Raw genomic sequence first — 7,735 nt, forward strand, 5'->3', positions numbered from 1 at the left:
CATATCATCAATCATCATTTTTCTTTTTTTAATTTATTCACCTTTTTTTTTGTTAATTAAATATCATTTTTATTTTTAAACATAGGTATCATCATTGTTATTTTTTAATTAAATATTATTTATGTTATTTTTAGTTATTAAGGAAAAATTGAAAAAAAAAACAAAAAAATAAAAATATATATTCTTAAATATACATATTTAATCTTTCTTTTTTATGATAGTTTTGAAGAATGAAATTCAATTTTGTGGGATGATTGTTTCAAAGAATGAAGTTTAATTTTCCAGGATTTCTAATGGTATGTATTCAAATTCAACGGAGAGAAGTTATTCAATTCCCTTAACTTTTTCTTTTTTCTTTGTAATATAAGGAAGATGCCAATCGTTTATCAAGAAGTTTGCTTATATGAGAACAATCTGGTTTTGATACGAATTCAATCCGTATAAAATGGTAAGAACTCAACATATTTATATTTTGAAAGATACTAGCAATTACTAGAATATGTTTCCAAAAAGGCTTATATTAACTGTAGCTATAGATTTATCAATACAATTTCTATTTTCAAATACAAATGCTCAAAAACAATGAAAACTTGAATATTCCATTTAAATAAGCTTGCTTTTTACAGAAAAGATATTGGAAATTCAGGAAAATAAAACAAATTTGAAGCCATATTTAGTATTCAAAATAATCATTTAAATATGTAAAGAAAATTGTGAATTTCCAATAAAATTATTTGGATTTTGATAAAATATTATTTAAAAAACAGCATTTTAATTTAGTAATACTATATTAAATGCAGTTTTTTTCAATAAATTTTGTTTAATATTCAAATAACTAATCGGAAATTCAAATTTTTTCCACATGTTTTAAACGTTTATGTTGAATACTAAATGTGGCTCTGAATAAATTTGTTTAATTTTCCTGAATTTTCAACCTTTTTTGCCGAAAAAGCAGCTTTTTATGTTGAATATTCATGTTTTTTATTTGAATTTTAAGCATTTGTGCTGAAAAATAGGGTAAATGTGTTGAAAAATCAACTACAGTTGATTAAATTTAAGCAAACTTTTGGGAATAAATTTTAGAATATGCTTATCTTTCAACAATTATGTTGAATTCTAATCATTTTATGCTGAATTTCTCATTTAATTTTGATTGGTATTAAACATTTATGTTAAATATTCAATAGATAATGTTGAATTTCAATTAATTAAAAATAATTTTTCAGCAAACTTCAATTAAGATTCAACAAGTTTGCCTAAAAGCCAACAATATTTCCTGCATTTGGTGCGCAATAATGTTAAAAATTAAGTAAAGTTGTTGAAAAGTCAGATTTTTTTGTTGAAATATCAGCAAAATGAGTTGAATATTAAAAATTAAAGCTTAATTTTCTACAGATATTGTTTATTTTTAAACATATTTGTTGAAAAAGGTACGATAATTTCTTATTTTTGAAGAAAATTAGACATTATTTGTTGATTTTTCAACAAATCCTGGGTAAATTTCATATAAATATGTTTAATATTCAGCTAATATTGCTTAAAAAACCTACGATCTGGGATTTACGATCTACGATATACGATATAAGAAAATGCTTACTTTTTAGTGTGTTGAAAATTAAACAATTGCTTTTTTCGACCAAATGTTGAATAAAAAACTTCGAAAATTCGTGTTGAAAATTACTACAATTATTGTAACGGACCAGTTACATACAATAATTGGAGTAATTTTCAACAAAAATTTTTTAGAGTGTACCAAAAAATTTTAGTTTATATATGGCAACCAAACAATCAAATAAATTTTTTTCTACACCTATACGGAAAATATATGTTTTCAAAAAGAAAACAAACTATGTGGCGTTGTATGCGGACAAAATTTTAAATCCAAACCACCAAACCCAAATTCAATTTTCAAAAAAAAAAAAAAAAATAAGACAATAATATTTTCAAAAAACAAGAAAAATACCTTTTTTCCACTGTAGGTAAGATTATTTATTATTTATTACTCAAAACAACTAATTCTCTTCCATTATCTTTTTATTTTTTTTTTTTTTTTACACTTCAGAAATTTCCGATGTAGTGAGCTTAGAGCAAGCTACGATCTACATCTTCCTTAAATAATAATTTCCTTTTTATGTAAAATTTTCATTAAAATCGGTTGTGTCGTTTTCATTAAGAAATCGGTTCTATGGCAAGTAGGTACCGTTAATAACGGTCCAAAAAATATTTTCTTCTTTCAAAAGTGCGGCCTTATTTGCAGCAAAACATATTTTATTTTTCAAAGCAAAATCGTTATCCGTTTTTTGAGAAAATTGCAATATCTCGAAAACTTTATATTGGAGATATCCGTTGAAAAAGAGACATTGAAATAAAAAAAAACGGCTCTTGAAAATTACGTGGAAATCGTCTGTACCGAGTTTTTAGCAAATCTATCAATCCGTTTGAGCTCTTTTTTCCAGTTCTTCAAACTGAAACTTAAAAAGGCTAGGCGCACACATGCGATTTTAGTCGCGCGATTATTTAGTCGCAAAAATGGATCACACGGATTTCAATGCCGGTGAACACACATGCTTCCCGCTATTAAAAATTTGAAAATTGTGTCTACAGTCTTTAAAATTGTTGTCATCTAATTTGCGACTGAATAATCGCGCAATCAAAATCGCATGTGTGCGCCTAGCCTAACGGATACAGGGTACAATTATTGGCAGTGGCAACGATTGATGTCTCGATGCACGTATTATTGGCACCCCCTTTACTTTATATGAAACGATATATTGGCACCCCTTTTTAACCATAACCATTGCCTTTAAGCCAACCATTGTACTTATTTTACTTTCCAAAAGGGCCCCAAATTCTTGTGTGCCCAAGGGCCCCAGGATAGTTAAAGACGGCCCTGTTTATGACTGATTCATGTACTCAAATCGTATTCAAGCATAAAGGATTTTAAATGTCAGTTAGGCAGGCAACTTACAATTTTATCCCGAACAGAAGACCTTTTTAAGTTAAAACACTTTAGGGAAAAAGATACATAAAAAATATACAGGATGTCCCACAGTCACCGTCCCAAATGAAAACCACTAATTTTTGAGGTCATTTTCAAAAAAAAACTTAAGTTATGACCGTTTTTATGTTTTTTTGCTCTCTCTTTCCTTAACTGAGTCCGATTTGTAAGATTTTTTTTATAATAATTTATTAGGAACAGTTTTTTTTATTTATTAAAAAGTTATTTTTAAGCTATTGCATAGATTTTATCGCGGAGCTTGGCATAGGGACCGAATCAAGAAATTCCGTAACGAAAAAACCTGACGCCACCCACTTGGGTGGACCAAATCGAGATGGAAGAAAAAAAAAAATTGTATGTTTTTTTTTATTTTTTTGATAAAAATTGATTGCATTCAAAAAATTTCAGCTTTTTTTTCTAGATGTCAAACAAACATGATTGAAGCAAATATTTAAAGCTAAAATAATAAGCATTCAGATGATATAAAATTTATTACAGGTTGTCACGTAAAAATATTGACAGTATGATGTGTCCCTTATTTTTTCAACTTGTTTTTTTTTTGAACGCATACCCCCTAAATTTGTTCTCTTTGATGTTATGAACGTTACAAAAAAAAATGGCGTCATTTGAAGTTCATTTGATGGACGCGACTTTCAATCAAAGCTTACAGTTTCAATGCATATAGAAATTTCGTTTTTTATTTACTTTTTGCATAGATATATCACATTTTTTGATTTTTAAATGGAGTTTTTGTTTATTTTTTTAACGCTTACCCTCTCATTTTCGTTTGTTGCTTAAGGTAACTCATGCACAAAATAAAAAAAAAAAAAATTATATGAAAAAATTAATGTATTCGGCAGTAAAGCTGGCCCAAGATTTTTATGGGTTGATCACGGCAGAAGAGGAACAAAAACAATGTCTCCTACAATGTGTACAGGAGCATAGAAAATTGTATCCCGATACATTAAAATTGTAAAGATACATTAAAAAGAAAATATCCCTAGTAATTAATTAAATTTACCATTTTAAAAATATTTATTCAAAGAATAAACAGAATTTATTGAACCGAATACATTAATTTTTTCATATAATTTTTTTTTTTTGATTTTGTGCATGAGTTACCTTAAGCAACAAACGAAAATGAGAGGGTAAGCGTTAAAAAAAAAAAACAAAAACTGCATATAAAAATCAAAAAATGTGATCTATCTATGCAAAAAATAAATAAAAAACGAAATTTCTATATGCATTGAAACTGTAAGCTTTGATTGAAAGTCGCGTCCATCAAATGAATTTCAAATGACGCCATTTTTTTTTTGTAACGTTCATAACATCAAAGAGAACAAATTTAGGGGGTATGCGTTCAAAAAAAAACAAGTTGAAAAAATAAGGGACACCCTTAAGGAAAAGAAAGTTATTTTTTTTATTTTTCGTTTTTTATTTTTAATGAAAAAGCGTGATTTTACAAAACATAGGCTTTAGTTATGGGTTGATTTTTTAAAAGAAATATACATATAAGGCAAATTGAAGGTAAGTATAATTTTTTTTGCATATTTTTGCAGATAAAAAAATTGACATAATGAGAAATGTTAATTTTTAATTTAATTAATTTTTTTTCGCTTTTTTATAATACATGTGTTGAACTTCGAATTAAAAATTTTGACGTTATCCCGTAAAATTAACCGATTTTACAGAAAACAATTTTTTTCTTCGATATTTATTTTCACTTGAATTAATATCAAAGAAAAAACTTTAATTATTTTTTTCTGCGGACAAACGTTTCTCCGTTTATCTATATATGGATTATTGACAGATGAAAAAATTGGCATTAATTAATAAGTAGAACGCGATTCTTTATTTAAATTTTATTTATTCTGATAAAATAAGTAGCAAAAAACCTTAATTGATCACCTAAAAAATGCCATAATGCTATATAAAAGAATTTCATCCTTATCAGTTATAAAAATTCCAACCAATTTATGAATGGGACGGAAATAGCTACTTCTGATGTAGATTAAATTGCTTGATGTTACAATCTAACAATAACAAGTAATTGTTTTCGATCTTTCACATGAGCATAATGAGATAATTTAGGCGCCGCAAAATATGAATGAATACAAATTTTGTAGAGAACAACAATTCGTTCACGACTTTAAATTAAAAAAAAATATTCATAACATCATACAATGCATTTTTTAAGGATTTATTAAGTCTTAAACTCAAATTATTTGAATTAAAATAAATATTGAGCTTAAGCTAAATGTTGTCTTGAATGAAAATTAAACTAGAAAATGTGAACTGACATTAATAAGCCGTTTAATAATACCAAGATGTTAAATGTTATCCCATAGTTTTTTAATTTTCGTTCATATTCACTATGAATGAGTAAGTTACTTTTCATTTTACTTACATATAACTACTTTTATAACCAGGATTTTTCCAACTTCAATAGCTTTTTTTTAATTTCAAATTCGGTTACTTTTCAAACAATATTTCGTTATACTAAAGCATTTCTGTTAATTAATGAAAATTTGAAAGAATGAAAGAAGGTCAGCCGGTATAATTTTGATATAAATATCAACCATCATAAAAACAACAACTTTAGTTTCTTCGCCAATCGACGACTACTTGAATTTAAAATAAGTTTTTTTTTTATTAGGATTTCCCAACTTAGTGACCTTTTGATTTATTAATGTTGATGCAAATGATGTGAAACAAAAACTGATGAACTCAAACAACCTCTCAAAATATTACTCATTCTGACACTTAAGACACCTTCAAACGCAGCCAGAGTTTATTTGTTAAAAGGTAATTTGTTGTTATTTCAAGAAGCCCTTCACTGCAATACACGTATCTTGGCAATCCAACAGCCAACACTCATCTCATAGACATCTCTTTCTCTGCACTCTAGAGCTTCTATTTTAAAAAGACATTCCGATTAATCATCGGATAGACTTGGCCCACAAGAAAACCAAAGAGAGGGGCGCCCGCCACGGCACAGGGAAAACTTACATTCATAGGAGGTAGGTATATTGACTTTCTCATATAAATTGTTTGAGGCTAAAAGGGAAGCCTTAGGCGAAGAATACGAATTTCAATTTTCATTCATTCATTGATTGTTGAAAGAAGGTGTGTTGGATACCTCTATAGGTCTTTGCCACTTGTTTCGCATTTCAATTAAACAAGAGGTCGATATTCTGAGTTTGCTGATGTATATTCAAATGAACTCCGTTGCTTTGATACTCGCTAAAAGATATTTAATTCTCAGGTTTAATATCGGTCTCTTCTGCCACAATATAGTTTGTGATTTGATTCAATAAAATCAAAAACCCACTCAGTCAGCGCTGCCAATTCAATACAAATTAATTTATTGTTCTGCGGGTTCTTGCATCATAATTTAAACGAAATGAATTTCTTGCCCTGTTTCTCAGCAGCCGCCAGCCACTTTGCTGCCAGCAACGATAAAGAGGTTTATCTATCTTTTTTTATATATATGGATTGAACATGATAAACCGGTTTTGAGCTTTGATTGGACTGCTTTATTTGGCATGGGTAATTCACAAGATAGGCAAAAAAGGCAAGCGTCTAGGGCGACAGGTGTCAGGGGGCGTCAAAATATATAGGATAGTTTTAGAATTTAAATGTCAATTTCTTAAATAACCTGTTATTGAGTCAACTACAAACTCCTCTATTTGCATTTGGAAATTTTTTTAAGGGTATTGGCTCTAGTTGTTGTTGTTGTCATAGAAAAGTCTCCGCTAAGCCTTTTGGACTCGACAGAAATTCAAAGTGCATTCCCTTTTTGGAAACTAATAACACTGGTCGGCAAAAACAAAAAAAAAGTCGGGAGCAATTACTCTGTAGGTAAGGTGATTTTAATTAACTAAATGTGCTGAATTCAAAACCGTTTACAGATTTTTTTTTCCATGACGTCAAATTTTTGAGCTCTATCTACTCATCCTTTTATTTGCTTTAAAGTTAAAAAAAAAAAAAACTAAGTTTAAATGAAATATTTTGCTTTTTTAACCAAATTAGTAGGTAGTCGAAAACTAAAATTTACTTCAATTTCTGCTGAAATTTTCGCTTCAAAAAAATATTTTAAGTAAAAGTTGTAGATCTTTTTATTACCTTCATTTATTACATTAACGGTTTTTCGATTTGATAGATCGTTTTCGATCTGTAGGAAAAAAACTTCAAAACGTTTGCAATTTTTTGTATAGCTTTTCCTTATAAAAAATTGCAATCTTTTTGCCCCTCCCCGCCCAAAACTATACGATTTTTTTCTTGTTTGAGTGTGACCTACACGCCTAGGTTTTTTGTTACATCTATTGCAAATTACCTTGTACTATGTAGAACCTTTTTCTTATATAAAAAATTGCAAACTTTTTGAAGTTTTTTTTCCTACAGATCGAAAACGATCTATCAAATCGAAAAACCGTTAATGTAATAAATGAAGGTAATAAAAAGATCTACTTTACTTAAAATACATTTTTGAAAAAGCTCAAATAAAAGAGATATGACGAAAATAAGAAAATCACCCTTTGACTTGCTTAAAAAAAAACCACCCTAACTCTTAAGCCGAAGGTTTAATCGAAAAAACTATTTACATATTCTGTAGGAAATTAAATTATCTTCAAGATTGCTACACAATTTTTTCTGCTAGGTCCAATAATACGCGAGTTATGTGAAAAAGTAAAATAAATAAATTTTCAGAAAAACTGCATTTTCGGGAGCGTCTGC

This window comes from Episyrphus balteatus, chromosome 3 (genome assembly GCF_945859705.1).
Source record: "Episyrphus balteatus chromosome 3, idEpiBalt1.1, whole genome shotgun sequence".
Classification (NCBI taxonomy): domain Eukaryota; kingdom Metazoa; phylum Arthropoda; class Insecta; order Diptera; family Syrphidae; genus Episyrphus; species Episyrphus balteatus.